Source organism: Sitophilus oryzae, unplaced genomic scaffold (genome assembly GCF_002938485.1).
Source record: "Sitophilus oryzae breed Bouriz unplaced genomic scaffold, Soryzae_2.0 scaffold_684_pilon_pilon, whole genome shotgun sequence".
NCBI classification, from domain to species: domain Eukaryota; kingdom Metazoa; phylum Arthropoda; class Insecta; order Coleoptera; family Curculionidae; genus Sitophilus; species Sitophilus oryzae.
In genome coordinates this window covers 351,334-370,344 of record NW_022147289.1, presented here as the reverse complement: position 1 = coordinate 370,344, position 19,011 = coordinate 351,334, and positions in this window count along the sequence as shown.

Genomic DNA, 19,011 nt, shown 5'->3' with positions numbered 1-19,011 from the left:
AGAAACGTTATTTTTCTCTTTTATGCATGTTTACCTCTAAAAAGTTATTTTGGTATTGAAAATAGTAGACTGTAGTACTTGTAGTAACGTAATATCTTATGATAAGCCGTATCTTAGCAGAGAGTGGTTCGTATAATACACAAGATTAATTTAGGTGTATTCTTAAAGTTTGGCAAATGAATAAAAAAATAAAACGTAAAAACATTTTAGATTGTTTTTAAAGCAACAAAGGTACAAAATGTATAGGTGGTAAAATCGATAATATTACTGGCCCATTTCTATACAAAAAGAAAACTACTTAAATCTTTATTTAAGCGTTTTACACATTTTGAATATCTTCCAGCCTATTCGTCAATTCTTGATCGGTGAAAAGATTATTTATAACTATATAATTAGTACTGCAGGTTGCAGGTTAAATAAAAGAACAAAATCAAGTAGAATTTGTGAATAAAAACTCAAAAAATAATGAAAATATTTAGAAAAAGGAACCTTAAACGTCAATGTCAGCCAAGTGTCAGAGTTCAATTCGATTTACCACAGATTATCAATTTGAACGATTTGAAGTACAGTCGATTCCAGTTTAGGGATTTTCGTTTTTTAAGCCTCCCATACTGAAGTCCGCCATATTGGGAAGTTTTAAATGAATACAAGTATAATACACATACAAAATTCAGTTTTTTAGTATTTGGAGCAATTATTATTAATCAACGCAAACAGTCAATTAATGTGGTTTGAATACTGGAATCATATGAACTGGTCCTCTTTAACAAATATTTAAACAGTTTTTTTAGTTAAATAAACGAACTATATCGACAATCAACAGCATCTGCACTCTTTAAAAATAATCTAAAATGTATATTGATAAATGTGGTCTAAATTATAAGAAAATGCATTTTCTACAAAAACTTGAAGAGATAGGTAGAAAATGGTATAATACAATTTGATAGACAATTAAATTGTACATCTGATTCTCATAAAATACACAGAGTATTCCATTTAAATTAAACAAGTTATTGCCTTTTAAATCAAGAAATTATTTAAAATAAATTTTTAGACACTCTGTATAAGGTAATATCATTTTGGTTGCCTCATCCACGTTACCGTAGATGGAGCTAAGAAGGTGTAGGTAGGGTATATATAAATAAACAAAATACGAGTAAATACTCGTTTAAAAATGTTTGTCCAGTAGGCCGCAGGTTTTAATTTTGGCGGTACGATCTGTGATTGTCACAGCTGCCGCTAGATGGTGTAGAGCGTCTAGCACTCTCGCCATAGTAGTACGTTTTGTACTCAAATGCTATTCTCTGCTTTTCGTTAGTCAGATCGAGGGTTACAGCAAAGTCGGCCTGACGATGGAGATAAATCTCCGAATGGTTGGTCGTCGAATGGCTGGTTCCCTTCGGTCTGATGAACTTAATGCAGAGAATAAGCATATATGTAAGGTTTTTTGGTTTGGTAATAATATAATTTTTATTATTGCAACACAGAATTTAGTAAGTAGAAATACTTCAGTACAATATTAGGTTTTAAAAACTTAAATACGCCTAGAGAAATAAAGTATTAAAATTATTACTATATTTTGACAAAAACCTAAATATTTCAAAAACGACAGATTTAAAATGCAAATTTACCTTTATTTTAATCACAGAAACTAAAAATGTAATAATATACAGGTGGTTCCACTTAAAAAAAATACAACTTTAATATTCTTTTTATTTGGGACACTTGTAAAAATATTTTTAAATTGCAGCTCTAATAGTCCTTCAACGAATTAAAAATTTACAATTTGCAAAAATCTAATCGATTAGCTACAATATTCCATGTCGTATGTGGTGACCAACCCTGTATAGGTTCCATTACAAAAAAGACAACTTTGATGTGTCACTTTTTTAGGGACTTCCTGTAGTTTTAAACTCCATATAAGTTTAATAAATGCGTTAAATTAACTTACATGTACTCACAAAATTCCATTTCAATACAAATTCGCTCTTTGGAGCCTCCGCCTCGTAGGAAAGGCGCCACCCTCTCCAGTAAGGTGAATCGATTTATTTCTATTATGACAATCCCAATATTAATTTGACCCCATACGTCTTCCCTGTCCGGTATATCGTCGCCAAATAAACGTCATCGGCAGATGGCGCCCAGTCCATCATCACAACGCGCTGCGCTGACCATAACACGGCGCTGCCAATAAAGGAACGTGGCAGGTGGGCCCTTGTCACTGTGCGCGCCCTCTATTATTGACCTTAGCGACTTAATTATCCTCTGAACCTAGTCTCGATTGTTCGCACAGTTTCGGCAAAAGGCCGGGGTCAAAGTGCGTTTAATGCGTGACGTTTGGGCCGCCGGGCATTGTCAACGAAATCTGTCGATGGAGACCGACGATTGTCGACGAGGAGTTTACGTATGGATAGTCGATTAGGCGCATTGTTTGGGATCGGTCGTGCGATGTTATGTCAGGGCATTATTTGACGGAGGACAATCACATTTGTTTTGGAGAATTCAAAACAAATTCTAGAGAGTAAATATGTAGAACAATTTCTTTATAGCTTGATTTTTTTATTTTTACAATAAGAATAATTACTACTAAACACGCTACTAAATATTTTCCCATGCACGTCATCAATCGTATCAAAATTGACACTAAGCTTATAAACCTGACAAAAAAAAATGTTTAAATTTGTTGTATAATTTAAGATAGCACCTGCTCTTCATTATACTTTAAGAGCAACTTATTGTAAGAACAGATATTTTATTTATATTAAAATGCTTTAACCGAATTTTATTATAGCCATGTAAATTTTAATATAGCCATGTTGGTCACATTGCACCATGTTAAGCAACGTAGTCGTTTATTATTTGACAATTTTCATAATGTCATTATTTTGTATAATATCGTGTTGTTGAATTTTTGGGAGTAATTCTCGTTTTTTGCCGATTTTCATAGTATTTTTTAAAATTGTACTTTTAAGCATAAACAGAAGAACTAAATCTTTGAGTTTTTGTATTGTACTTCTTGATATTGTGTGATAAAAATATGCCAAAGCATTTAAACAGTCGAAGCACAGGGCTTGTAGATTTTCTTATTAACTATTTTGAACGAGAACGTGACAATAAAGGTCCTTTTTTACCCGTGACCGCAGTAAGAGAAGTTTGATTGGTAAGCACATTATACCACTTTCAAAGTCATATTTCATTCAACTGTAACGCTTTTAGTTCGTTACATGTCTTTTTTATATATAATATATGATGTCTGGCCTATCATCACCGGATTCCGTATCGTTCAGGCCTGATAATTTATTTGGCACGCTTGGCGTAATTTTTACGTTCCCTAGTCGCCAACCCTGCTATCGTTTTACTGTTCTGTGGAGGCGCGCGCTGTCAAGATCCTTGTTATATGTCAAGGCGCCTCTCTGCGTTTTAACCTCACTTTGTTTTTGGCCGGTTTGCGGCACGGTTGCAAATCCTGCTTTTAGAAATGGCAATTTAAATCTTGCTGCAAAATCTGAATCAGCTGCCATTTCGAAACTACAGGTAAAGATGAGTTATTATCTTTTATAGATTCGATATTATTATTGAATATTTTTAGGGTAGAGTTTTGGATTGACCCACCTTAACTCGTATTTGTATTTTGCTGATACGTTGGTGTACTTTTGCTGTTGTCCTCCAGAATGTTAAATGGAAGAAAGGACAGTTCTTTTGTTTATTATTGAGCCCTCGGAAGTGTTTCGAGGTAGGTTTATTTTGTTTATTAGACCTTGTTTGGTTTTTTAAACAAGAGTTTCGTATTTTTAGGGTCTTATGGACGGACTGTGTCCAAGGTACGGGTAGTGTTCCCTTGTACCGTTATCTTATGGACGGACTGTGTCCAAGGTTATGGTCCAAGGTTATGGCCCAGGTTACGGACATTATCCAAGGTCCTAGTAGTGTTCCAAGGTACGGGTAGTGTCCCCATATTGCCACAGTATGGATATAGCGTAAGCCCCATGCTGCTTCGCTCCCATTTCTAAGCCTAGTCAGTAGCTACGGCTGTATTGATTCATGGTGTCCTCATTCTGGCCCCTTTTGTTGTTTAGGCCAACAGGATCGCCGACAGACAGTACAGAGATATGAGCCCACCTCACGCTGCTACTCTTTGAAACATGATTGCCTCAAGAACAGCTAAGTGTAGATTTAGGTTCTGGTTTTCAGTCAATTTTCAGTCTTAACTTAACGTACATTTTAAATAATATCGTACAGACTATATTTAGTGGTTAGATTATTAAGAACATTTATGTCGATTTAGTAGTTACAATATGATTTAGATTTTAGGTTTCATTACATTACGCCTTGTAATAGTATTACTTTCTATAGATATTATTATTGAGCTATATTAACAGATGAAGAACGAGACATAGATTCTAGAATCTACAGGTTACAACATATCAGATTTAACACCGCATAAAATTTAACAATTTAAATAAAGCAATGCTACCTTTCTTATATTTTCTATAACGTTACACGCATTGTATTTTTTCATAGTCTTTTCATAGAACATATTTAATATTATTTACATACATAGCTTTACTTGACGTATAACCACTATAATAATTATTAAAATTGTACAATGCTATTTACCATCAGGATACATCATGAATGAATATAGTCACTAATTTTAAGTAATAAACAACTGTGTTTTCTTTCTCTGTTCATGCCTGGCGCCCAATATTTATAATTTCGAGTTATTATTGTTAATCACTTTATTTCCAGTGAAATACCTTATCCACGACTGCTCTACCAACGAAAAGTTGCCGTTCGCAGTGGTAATGTTTTATAAAAAACGCTACACAACTTAAATATTTCTACTGTGAGTGTTAGCGACTAGTGTTAATAAATAAATTAAACACTAAAAATTATATAATAAATATATTGTTGCCCAATTTTACATTAATCCTCAACTGGTGTGGTGAATTTTTGTAACGCTTATGGCGTGCTGGGGTCTGACGGATCCCTTTTTTTCAGCTTAAAATACATGATGAAGAGATTTTATAATAAGCTTGTTATTTTAACACTGTTTATAATATATTCAAACTTGTAAACAAACAATTTCAATAATTTTCAACAAATTATTAAGAACGGACACAAAAATAAAGTAAAGCGCATTGTTTAGAAATTTTTGACAACAGAAATATAACTTGGCTAAGAAACCCATAGAAATTAAAAAAAATTATATATTTTATGATTTTACCGTGTTATTACAAGTACAAACAACTGAAATGTGAAGCTAAAGTAATACACATAAATTATTTTCAACAAAACTTCAAACCTTGAATGTACATAACATTTTCAAATACAGTCCATGCTAATATAGGATCTGCATTTGCCGCACATTGATCGTGCACATTTGATTCATGAGATTTTTTTTTCAATTCTTCATTGACATATGGTTCCATATACCACATCATTTTCTCTCTTCTAAAAGTAAGAGATTCAGAATCAGAGTTAATGGTTACTTTTCGGAGAAAAATCAATGTCTCGATGGTCTTCATCTCACTTTTTAAGTTCATCAAACCTCTCAATTAATACTTCCTCAAAATTAGCGTCCCAGTGAGGTACACTTTTTAGAGTACCCACGATCCTAATAATGTATCATTCTTGCGTGGTGGTGCTAGACAGACTCCAATGAAACTTTAGCCCCCGCTGGTAGGAACAATACTTGATAAAATCAAGTGCGCCTTTAACAGTTGCATATTGGTACCCTAACTTAAAGGTAAATGGCGCAGCGAGGCCTAATTCTTAAACGTAAACATTTTACAGAGGTTTAAAGAGTGCTTGGGGTCCGCTGGACCCCACCATGCCAGTTGAGGGGTAAGATTCATCTCATAAGTCCATCACAATCTGGCAGCACTGTCGCCATCGCTTGTCACTCAAAGCTGATCACGTGCATCGGAAATTATTTTGCGATTACCGTTCAATGGTTGCTATTAATTAATCATTATTATTAAATCAAGCGTCTATCTGCTACCGGTAACTAACTACCCAGTCGAAGAATGACTCTGAAACTTTCCAGCGAGATTGAGTTTAATTGCTTAGGTTTCAACTTTTTTAGTGATTCTCCGTATTTTAAATTTTTTGAACGACTTGATTTTGAAACTGAATGTGTCTAAATGCCGAATGTAAAATTTACAGCCAGCTACTGTTTCGATCGGCTTTGATCATAATATAGATTTATAATCTTCATTTTATTATTTAGATTGATATGATTGGTTTGATGATTATAAACCTATTAGTAGGTATTTATTTACCTATCAATTTATTGATATTAATTTGGAACACAAATTTTTCCAAAAAAAAGAGAATGATCAGTTTAACGAACTTTCATTTCTTAAAAACGTATACTCCACTTGTCTTGACCTACTTTTATTTCTTAAAAAAACACCTCGAGACTACTCGTTAAATTGCTGAGAACTGCGGGGGGATTTTTACATTGACATTAAAATATAACAAAATGTTTGTCATAATTTTCTAGCACATGATACACTTTTTATATATTTGAAACTCTAGGTTTAATTTAATTTTTTATTATAAGACATGAAAAACAGTGGGTAATTAACAGAAGAAAATGTTTGTGTTTTAAAATTACTCCCTTTATTGAATATTACTCCAGTCCTATACCGGGTGCGTCTCAAAAGTGGCTCGCCAAACTTTTTTATTTTTTCAGATAAATGAACGAGATTTGGTATGTTAGTATATGATATAAATTAGGATTGATTCACGTATTCAATTGGTTTTGGTCACTTCCTGTTTCACCGCAAATTACTACAACTTTTGATATTTATATATGCGGTATTTTTTTACTTTATTCGATAGAAAATTACATTTTGAATAGAACGACATATCATATGTCAACTTTTGACAATCTCGCTTAATAAAAAATCGTATTTTAAAATTCAATCTAGAGTGCCATGGCTATGCTAAAAACACTAATTCTTAATCAAGGAGCCTTGAAAAAATAGATTTGATCGTCTAATGTTTTTAGTGTCTTATCCTGGCCAATTAGAAAATGCTCAAATCGTATTTTTAATCATATCTCAATTTTTTCAAATGGAACGAGGGTGGCTCGTTAGCATATTTGGAAAAAAACATTTTTTTACGAATAATTTGATACCACACACTTAGTATTTCGAGTCGAATTTTCGTTACGAACCGCAAGTTATAATATCAAATAAACCATATGCGAAAATGTCAAAAGTTGACATATAATATGTCATTCTATTCAGAATGTTATTTTCTATCCGGTAAAGTAAAAAAATACCGAGGGTGCCATTTAAAAATCAAAAGTTGTAGTCATTTCCGGTGAAACAGGAAGTGACCGAAAAAAATTGAATATGTCAATCAATCCCAATTTATGTTATATACCAACATACCAAATATCGTTTTTTTATCTGAAAAAATAAAAAAGTTTTAGGAGTGAGCCAATTTTGAGACGCTCCCGGTATATTACCCACAGGATTACGAAATTGAATCTTAATTTATTCAAAATGTTTCCCGGATTTACCTAAACCGACAAAAACGCTCTCATTCCTACCGCCGCACCAAATTAGACGGCCGGACCGAGGAGAATCCGAAACCGTTGTAGCGCCACTACACATCGCCCCGTTCCAGTTGTTGTTTACACAAAGTTGGAGAGCGGCCTGGCTAGCCGGCAGCGGGCCACCCGCCTCGCCCGGCTTATGCAATAACCATACAAACACAGAAACTAAATTATACTACAATCAGCTAATTTACATGACAGAAGGCCGCAGATGGCGCGGGTGTTCTTGTTTCCCGCCGACTCGGAATAATGCATGAGAAGGTGACGGGCGGACACCGGACTCCCTCGTCCCTCTTCTCTTCCTCCTCACTCCGGAGGCCCTCGTACCGGCCCGATGTTTATGCATATTAAATGAGGTTATGTTGTTCTGCTGCTTCTGATTTTGACGGACCCCGAAGAAGCGTTTCTCGTCTGGGTCGAACGCTCTGTTTTCTTTGTTTTTCTTTATTGAAATTCGTGCAATATAGGCTAGTGGTGGGCTTTTTTTTCGTTGTTACTTTTATTATATTTTATATTATACAGGTTCTTCGTATGAACCGCTAATTAGTTTTTAGATTTTTATCAAACGAATTAATTTTTATTATTAAGTTACTCTTTTAACTCCTAAAATGTATTTATTAAAGAGTATCCTATCAAAAATAGAAGTTTGTCACAAAAAAGAATTGTCTTGGAAAATGTTTCGAGAAAATTTCGATCAGTTTCGACAAAATTTTTATTACACGCGTCTCTATTCTTCGTACTACTTAGCGAAACAATTAAGGCCAAATTTTGTGGTGGCTTCAGAAAAATAAGTAAACATGGAGTATCAATAAATATCATTAGTTTTGTAACGTTTTTAGTTCGTTACATGTCTTTGATTATGATATATGATGTCTGGGCACAACCCTGTTATTGTTTGGCACAACCCTGTTATTGTTTGACACAACCCTGGTATCGCTCTGTGGGAGCGCGCGCTGTCAACATCGCTTCTGTCAATTCTCTGTGATCTAACTTCACTTTTGGTTGGACCGTTTGGCCTCTTAGACGCCATTAGTCCCAGTGTTGAGAAATGGTGGTCATTTAAATCTGGCTGTATTATCTGAATCAGCTGCCATTCGAAGCTACAGGTAAAGCTGAGTTATTTTCCTTTTAGATTCGATATTATTAGTGAATATTTTTAGGGTAGAGTTACGGATGTCCCAACTTGTATTTGTATTTGGCTGGCACGTTGGCGTCCCTTTGCTTTTGTCCTCCAGAATGTCATTTGGAAGAAAGGACAGATTGTTTATTATTTATTGAGCCCTCGGAAGTATTTCGAGGTAGGTTCATTTTGTTTATTAGACGGTGTTTGATTTTAAACAAGAGTTTCGTGTTCTTAGGGTCTTACGGACGGACATTGTCTTACGGACAAGTGTCCAAGGTATGGACTATTTTTCAAGGTCCTAGTAGTGTTCTCTTGTGCCACTATCTTATGGACGGATGTCCCATGGACAAGTGTCCCCAGTAGGATTGATTTGTCTTACACATAGAGTGCCCCAGCGTGGATGTGGCTTGAGCCCCGTGCTGCTTCACCCCCATTTCTAAGCCTGGATCGCCGACAGACAGTACAGAGATGCTAGACCTCCTCGCGCTGCTACTGTTTGAAGCAGGGTTACATAAAAGAACAGCTAAGTGTATATTTAAGTTCTAGTTTTGCATTTAACATCTAAAATGTTTTCAGTCTTAAACAGTAACGTACATTTTAAACAATAGCGTACAGACTATATTTAGTGGTTAGATTATTAAGGATATTTATGTCGATGCAGTAGTAAAAGTGTGATTTAGATTTTAGATTTCATAATATCACGCATTGTAATAGTATTACTTTCTATAGACATTATTATTACGCTATACTAACAGATGAATAACGAGATAGATTCTAGAATCTACAGGTTGCAACACATCTGATTTAACACCGTATAAATTTAACAATTTAAATAAAGTAATGCTACTTTTCCTATATTTTCTATAACGTTACACGCATTGTATTTTCTTTATAGTCTTTTCATAGAACGTATTTAATATTATTTACATATATAGTTTTACTCAACAAGTAACCACTATAATAATTATATTAATTGTACAATGCTATTTACCATCAGAATTCATCACGAATAAATATAGTCATTAGTTTTAAGTATTATACAACTGTGTTTTCTTTCTCTGTACATGCCTGGCGCCCAATATCTATATATCTTTTGTTTATTATTATTGATTAATTTTCTCTCTAGTGAAATACCTTATCCACGACTGCTCTCCGATGAAAAGCTGCCGTTCACAGTGGTAGTTGTTTAAAAAAACGCTACAGTTTGTAATGGAGTGTAATGTAATACCACTTATATTAAACTGCTATGAAAAATCAAACACACTGCATTTAAAAAAACAGTTACCGATGATAGATTAAATGGCTATTCCTCTAAGGAATGAATTAAAACAACTACAAGAATATTTAGTTTTAATCATTAACTAGTGCCCGGTGGCGTAGAGGTACAGGCTCTCGTCTACCAATCTCAAGGTGTGGGTTCGATTCCCACACCCGGCATTTCATAGCCGACTATTTTTTATTCAAATAAAAATAGTTTGGGTACCTAGATCGACTCAGCCTTAAATGAGTACTTGGGATTCACAATCCTGAGGTAATAATAGGCGGTTGAAGCGTAGTGCTAGCCACATTACCTTCCTTGTATACCGAACGGCTCTAGTATAGCAAGCTGTACCTTGCCACTCCTAAGGCGTTAAACGCTATATACGGGAGCTATTATTATTATCATTAACCAATATTATTAACCTTTCCGGGACCGTGCGGGGTATTTTAGGTTGTGATTTGCAGCAGTGATTTACTAGTAACCAAATTTGTCTAACGGACAAAAAATGCTTAACGTTTCGGAAAGTATGTAACTTTCATCGTAGGAAGGAAAAAAACACAAAAAAAACAAAGAGAAACAAATATTTAAAATATTTGAATACACAACTATACAACTATACTACATATATACAGGGTGAGTTTCCTACGATGTTCTCTATGGGTGTCTCGGAAACTACTGAAGATAGAGAGTCGGTTAAATGGGGAAAGAATTGCAGTTTTGTGGGGTCATAAATATGCGCGTTTCAGATTTTTGAAAAAGTTCATGGCTTACTAGATATTTCGAAAAAACACATTTCGGTTATTTTAAAAATTGTCCCTAATTCCATTATAAGCTATTTTAGACAAAAAGTTTTCAGATAAAAGTTGTAGATAATCACATCCTTAATAAGATTGTTTCCTCCGTTTTTTTTCGAAAACCTGTCATTTTTGACATATGACACAAACATATGTTTTTTTAAATGTAAACCATAGATGGCCATGACTTCATAAAAAGCGCCATTTTTTAAGCTTCTTAGCGATATAAGCTATAATATGTTTTCTTCAAAAAATTACTGAGTTATAGCCAATTCTTATCATTTTTAAACAATTTCAGTTAGTTAGCCATGGAAATATGTTTAATCGTCTTTGCTCTCATCAATGTGAAACTGTCACATCCAAATTTTGTAAATTAAAATAAACAAAAATTGTAAATATGAATTTTTCAAATGAAGAAAAGCATGTAGGATTATTGGTTCAACTTTTCTTGACCGTATGTACATTTTCCAGAATACATTGACCGGTGATTGTTACGTTTTTTAGAGAGCGGTTTTCAAGACATGTTAGAAAAGTTAAATTTAGTTATAGCCAATTCTTATCTTTCTTGACTAATTTCACTTAGATTGTATTAGATCACTTAGATTTCACTTAGATGGTATTCTATTCTGGTATGGTATTCTTATTCTGTTATGATTTATAACTTATAAAAGTCAGAATATATTACTAAACGGTTATTTACAATTTACATTATACAAACACTAAAACTTAAAAAAATAATATCACTACATACACTTTAAGTTATTTTAGAAAATGTTCAAAAAATCCGTCATTGTTTTGAGTTGCATCTTTTTAAAACTGAATTACTACCTATTCTCACAGAAAGACCGGTCGACTTAATTAAACTTCTCTCGTACCACCACTTCTTTCAACTTCTTTTGTAAACCTTAATGTTAACCATACCGCATAAAAAATCTAAAATGGATAGGTCAGGTGATCGAGGAGGCCCATGCAATTGGTCCACTTCTTCCTATCCCTGAGTTTGCATAATTATGATATAAATAATTTTTAACATTTCTTTCATTATGGGGGAGGTTATAAAGAAAGTTATGTTGGAACCACTCTATTGAAGCGCGAGTATCTAGACGCTTTTCTTCATTTGAAAAACTCATAATTTTTGTTTATTTTAATTTACAAAGTTCGGATGTGAAAGCTTCACATTTCTGAGAGCAAAGGCGATCGAATGAGAGAGCAACGGCGGTTTTCATAGCTAACTAAGTGAAATTGTTTAAAAATGATAAGAATTGGCTATAACTCAGTAATTTTTCGAAGAAAACATATTATAGCTTATATCGCCAAAAAGCTTAAAAAATGGCGCTTTTTATGAAGTCATGGCCAACTATGGTTTCCATTTAAAAAAACATATGTTTGTGTCATATGTCAAAAATGACAGGCTTTAGAAAAAAACGGAGGAACCGATCTCATTAGGGATGTGATTATCTACAACTTTTATTTGAAAACTTTTTGTCTAAAATAGCTTATAATGGAATTAGGCACAATTTTTAAAATAGCCGAAATTTGTTTTTTTCAAAATATCTAGTAAGCCATGAACTTTTTCAAAAATCTGAAAGGCTCATATTTATAACCCCACAAAACTGCAATTCTTTCCCCATTTAACCGACTCTCTATCTCCAGTAGTTTCCGAGATACCCATAGAGAACATCGTAGGAAACTCACCCTGTATAATATAATTGTTTTCACAGATCTCGCGTACAAAGAACATTACTTTATTTTGCACCTAAATTGTTTAATGCAATTCCATATAACGTACGTATAATTAACCAGCAGAAAAAAATTAAGATTCTTTCAAAAAAATACATAACTGATAATAAAAGTGCGGTACACAAAATACTTGCATTGAACTAAACATAAGTTTTAAAATTCATGTAACATATAATATATACATAAAATGTACATCCCGCTGACCTCTCTCATCCCCGCCAATTGCCGCTCATTATTTGGGACACTTGTGCTTGTTTTATATTTGTTTTAGTGCAAGAAATGTATGTACACTTGGTTTTTTAATTTTTTTTTGTTTCGATTGTTGTAGTTTCAGTTTGCGTATTTATTTTTTTTTCTTTCTGTTGCACCTATGATTCATTTCTTTCACTAGAGTGTCTAGTACACACAGCAATTTAATTTGCTAGGTGCTATGAAACTATAAATATGAAACTATAAATGTATGTATATGACTAAATATGTAACAAAAAGTATTTTGAACTGTTGAATTTTTATTTATTTATGGAACATAGTTGAGGGCTAGTGTTATAGGATAAATCGTTCAATGTATGTAATTAATTAATAATAATAATAATAATAAATATAACCCTATACTGAATACAAATATTTAAAAATATGTAAATACAACTATTCAAGAACACTTTAGTTTTTTCCAACAGATACACCTATAAAAACAAAAACCGTTATGTTATTATGACTTTCTAATAGTATATTGTTTAAAAAAAAGCTGGTTAATATTTCCTAAAGAATTGTAATCTAAACAAACTAGTTAAATAATGTTATATTAAATTATAAATTAAATTTTTGGACACTCTGTATATGGTAGTAAAATTTTTATTATTGCAACACAATATCTGATCAATAAATAATCTTCAGTAAATATTTAGTATTAAAAACTTTCATACCCTTGGAGGAATGGAGCATTAAAATTTTTACTGCAATTTCTTAAAATTGAAAATATTTCAAAAACGGTAAGGTTTAAGTGTGATAAACCTTAATCAAATTTACCTTTATTTCAATCGTAGAATCCAAAAATAGAATAATATACAGGGTGTTCTATTTAAAAAAATACAACTATGTTATTTTTTACTTATTTGGGACACTCTGTATCTTGTAAAAATATTTTTAAATTGTAGCTCTAATAGTCCTTCAACGAACCCAAAACTTACAATTTCTAAAAATCTAATCGTTTAGCTACAATACTCCGTGTCGTATGTGGTAAACAACCCTGTATACAACATTAGAGACTATATCATTATAAACTTCTTTTCCGATTTAGCTGAAATTTTGAATGCGCGTATAAGTAATAAAAATGAAGAAACCCATTACTAAAAATTGTATTAATCGTTGCACCTATGATTCATTTCTTTCACTAGAGTGTCTAGTACACAGAGCAATTTAATTTGCTAGGTGCTATGAAACTATAAATGTATGTATATGACTAAATATGTAACAAAAAGTATTTTGAACTGTTGAATTTTTATTTATTTATGGAACATAGCTGAGGGCTAGTATTATATATATTAATATTAATAATAATAATAATAAATATAACCCTATACTGAATACAAATATTTAAAAATATCTAAATACAACTATTCAAGAACACTTTAGTTTTTTCCAACAGATACACCTATAAAAACAAAAACCGTTATGTTATTATGACTTTCTAATAGTATATTGTTTAAAAAAAAGCTGGTTAATATTTCCTAAAGAATTGTAATCTAAACAAACTAGTTAAATAATGTTATATTAACTACTATATATATTAACTACGATTAATATTATGCAAATTATTAGATCGTACAATGAGATTTCAAATTCACAATAAAAAAAAGTTAAAATAATATCTTTAAATTGCTGACCTGGATATTATTTATTTGAATCTTTCAATTGGCTCAGTTTTCCTTATTCAATGTTAATTAGCGCTCATCAATATTGTTGCGATGAATATAATCAGATTAAATAATTTAAAGAAATTGGTCAAATGCGAGTCGGACTCGCGCACGAAGGGTTCCGTACCATTCATTATCTACAGGGTTGTTCACCACATACGACACGGAGTATTGTAGCTAAACGATTAGATTTTTACAAATTGTAAGTTTTGGGTTCGTTGAAGTATTATTAGAGCTACAATTTAAAAATATTTTTACAAGATTCAGACTGTCCCAACTAAGTAAAAAATATTATAATTGTATTTTTTTAAATGGAACTCCCTGTATATTATTCTATTTTTAGATTCTACGATTAAAATAAAGGTAAATTTGATTAAGGTTTATCATACTTAAACCTTACCGTTTTTGAAATATTTTCAATTTTATGAAATTGCAGTAAAAATTTTAAGGCTTCATTTCTCCAAGGGTATCAAAGTTTTTAATATATTTACTGAAGATTATTCATTGATCAGATATTGTGTTGCAATAATAAAAATTTACTACCTTATACAGAGTGTCCAAAATGTATATTAAATAATTACTAGCTTTAAACGGCAATAGTGTGTTTAATTTAAATGGAACACCCTATATATTTTGCGTGAATCAGATGCACAATGTAATTGTCTATCAAATTGTATTATACAATTTTTACCTATCTCTTCAAGTTTTCGTAGAAAATGCATTTTCTTATAATTTAGACCTCATTTATCACTATACCCATGGAATATTGACATTTTAGATTATTTTTAAAGATGTAACAAATTTTCCAAGAGTACAGATACTAATATTGTCGATATAGCTCGCTTATTTCATAAAAAAAAAATTAAAAAACTGTTTAAATATTTTTGTTAAAAAGGACCAATTAATATGATCCCAGTATTCAGACTACATTAATTGACTGTTTATGTTGATTAATAATAATTGATTCAAATACTAAAAAAAATGGATTTTGTGTGTGTATTAGACAGTGTGGTAAAAAGTAACGCCTTATAAATTTTATTTCATTTTTTGACGAATGCTGGTTTATAAAAACAGAGACGTTTATTTTCATAATTTATTATTATATTGATTTCTGAGCCAAATCCACATTTATTTAGAATACTTTATTAATTAGAACAATTTAAAAGTATGTAATTAACTAATTTTTGGTCGGAAATAATGGTGGTATATTTAATTCGTATACTCTTTATAAAGATTTAAATAGTTTTTTGGTATACCGATAGGCTTGCAATATTTACCACCTGTACATTTTGTGCATATATGTTGCTTAAAAAAATCTGAAATGTCAATATTCCATGGGTATAGTGATAAATGAGGTCTAAATTATAAGAAAATGCATTTTCTACGAAAAGTTGCAGAGATAGGTAAAAAATGGTATAATAAAATTTGATAGACAATTAAATTGTGCATATGATTCACGTAAAATATACAGGGTGTTCTATTTAACTTAAACACGTTATTGCCATTTAAAGCTAGTAATTATTTAATATAAATTTTTGGACACTCTGTATATGGTAGTAAAATTTTTATTATTGCAACACAATATCTGATCAATAATTAATCTTCAGTAAATATTTAGTATTAAAAACTTTGATACCCTTGGAGGAATGAAGCATTAAAATTTTTACTGCAATTTCTTAAAATTGAAAATATTTCAAAAACGGTAAGGTTTAAGTGTGATAAACCTTAATCAAATTTACCTTTATTTCAATCGTAGAATCCAAAAATAGAATAATATACAGGGTGTTTTATTTAAAAAAAAATACAACTATGTTATTTTTTACTTATTTGGGACACTCTGTATCTTGTAAAAATATTTTTAAATTGTAGCTCTAATAGTCCTTCAACGAACCCAAAACTTACAATTTGTAAAAATCTAATCGTTTAGCTACAATACTCCGTGTCGTATGTGGTGAACAACCCTGTATACAACATTAGAGACTATATCATTATAAACTTTTTTTCCGATTTAGCTGAAATTTTGAATGCGCGTATAAGTAATAAAAATGAAGAAACCCATTACTAAAAATTGTATTAATCAATAATACATATGTAAAAAGTAAAAATAAATATGTAAAAATTAAAAAAAGTCGCCTTAACTAGGATTCGAACCTGCCTTACTACGGCTCCAACGTCATAGCAGCGTAAAGTCCTAACGCTTTAAACCACGCGGCCACCGAAGACTTGAAAGATTCTATGTAAAATTCTTACTTAAAAGATAATGTTTAGTAAAAGTATTTTTTTATTTATAAACATTTATTTAATTCTGTTTTTAGTATTTGTTCTTATAGCGGCAAAATAGATACATTATCTGCAAAAATTTCAATTGTCTAGCTATAACGGTTCATAAGAGAGACCTTTGTGACGGACGGACAGCGAAGTCTGAGTAATAGGGTTCCCGTTTTTACCCTTTGGGTACGGAACCCTAAAAACGGAGTCGGACTTGAAATTATTTTAAATAATGATTAAATAGTCTTGTTGTTTTTAAGGTACCCAAAAGAAGTATAAGTGTATTTAAAAATCTGATTACTCATAACAGCGATTGTAAAAAGTTTTAGGTAGACACGAATTTCTCCCCCAGGTAAAAAATATTTTTTTATTGTTTTTTTACTGTCCCGCCGTATTTTCCCGCCCCTTTCCGTCCCCCCCTTTTTAGTCCCGATTTTCCCCAGGCTCGACTGTCTTCTGTCCCTTCTTCTCAGCGTCGAGCCGCTGCAAATCGTCGTCGACGTATCCGTGCCTTCCATTTTAAGTCCGGACCTGATTTTCCGACTTGAAAACGTCCCGTGCAATTTCGGCAGACTACGCGACGTACGTAAAATCAAATAAAGACAAACTCTCGGATTTTACTGCCGCGCGCCGCGCCGTCTCGATATTTTTAGTCGCTACCAATTTGTCCTGCATACATTTTCGGTCCGAAAGCATTACGTCCTTTTCTCTGTATCCTCCGCCTGTTTTTTGGCTTTCTAAATATTTTATTTTCAGTCTCCGTGTTTGTTTTTTTGTTCGGAGTTTGCGAGGGGATATGCTTTTTACGTAATGTTTTTGGATTTATCATTTATATTGTCACGTTGAGTTATAGTCCAAGTCACTTAAACTAATACAATTTTTATTTATGCTTCTTTGATTTTCTTTGTTGTTTTACCCTGTTTAATGCATGTTTTATTTCCAAAAATCTTCACAGGTGGCTTGTTTCTAATTTTTTTTATGACGGCATAAATTAATTCTTTTCATAATTTCGTTGTTTCTGATTCACACTTTCATGTATATACTTTAACAAACTTATACAGGGTGTTTCAAAAAACATGTGCCATCCTCTCATGGAGAAATTCCCCACGCAAAAATAAGATTTATTTTTCATATCAACAAGTTGCTTTATTTCGTAGCTACAGGATGTTAATTTCTAAATATTTTCTCGATTTATTATAATTTTCTTCCTAATACTTTTAGCTTTTTGAATGAAATTTGAGGGTAAAAGTTACTATAAATGCGACATATTTTAAAGCTAAAAAATGTAAAATCGCTCATTTCTGGGGCTTACTCAACCGGGTCTCACAATGCCAATTCACCTCAAATATCCATTTAGTTGGTCATTGGCAAGCACTCTCTCATTGTACATGAAAATAACAAAACAAACATTTACTGATCTGGATAAAATTGATAGTTAAATAGTAAAACTCACCCGGGGGTATTCTGGCCCCTTGCCACTGACATCACTGACATTCTATTCAATATATCCCCTTCCATATCTTCCATTTAATTCAAATATTATTCGGATCTATTGGTTAATAATCTTCAAAAACTAGCTAGTGTCACCTAAAATAGTATAGGGGCTTCCCCCAGACGCAAATCTGCCGCTAAACAGATTCGCATCCCAATCGAATAGGCTAATTGGGGTACCTCACTACCCCAACGCCGGCGCCGGATCGTCAATCGAGAAGACATTATGTAGACCTCAAACTCTCAAGACCAACTGGAAGGCAAGACGTCACAAGAGGTTTTCTTATTGTGGTCAAATGACCGCGTTGCCTTACAGTCAAACGACTCGCAACTATGATAGTCAAAAGACTCGCAACCCCCAATTGTCAGCTGTGTGACAAAACACAACTCTACACAATTCCATTGCCGGCCGGCCGGCCCGTCTACTACTGACTCGCCGCCGGCAAGCTAAGCCTCCTCTTACATCACAATTTTATCTGATCACAAATATTTACATCGCTTGCCAATGAATCATACTATTTTCTCTAATCGACTTTCAAATAGAGTGTTTTAGCATCACTAGATAAATAAATAGAAAGTTTCTGAAGGAATGCATATTCTTAATTAGAATAGTAAATAAATAAAGCATTACTATCACGAACTTATTTTCCAAGTTTTACAAAAAGTGTATTTTTCTAACAAAAGCATGTACGCCATTGACTTTTTTTCTCTTGTTAGCGAAATAGTGTAAGCACTTTAATGCCGATTAAATGTTGTCTCTTGATATTTTGTCGATTTCGGCCTTCTTGAAGAGCAAAACGCAATTTTATTAATTTGCCTTGATCCAAGTCTAATGGCAACCTTTAAAA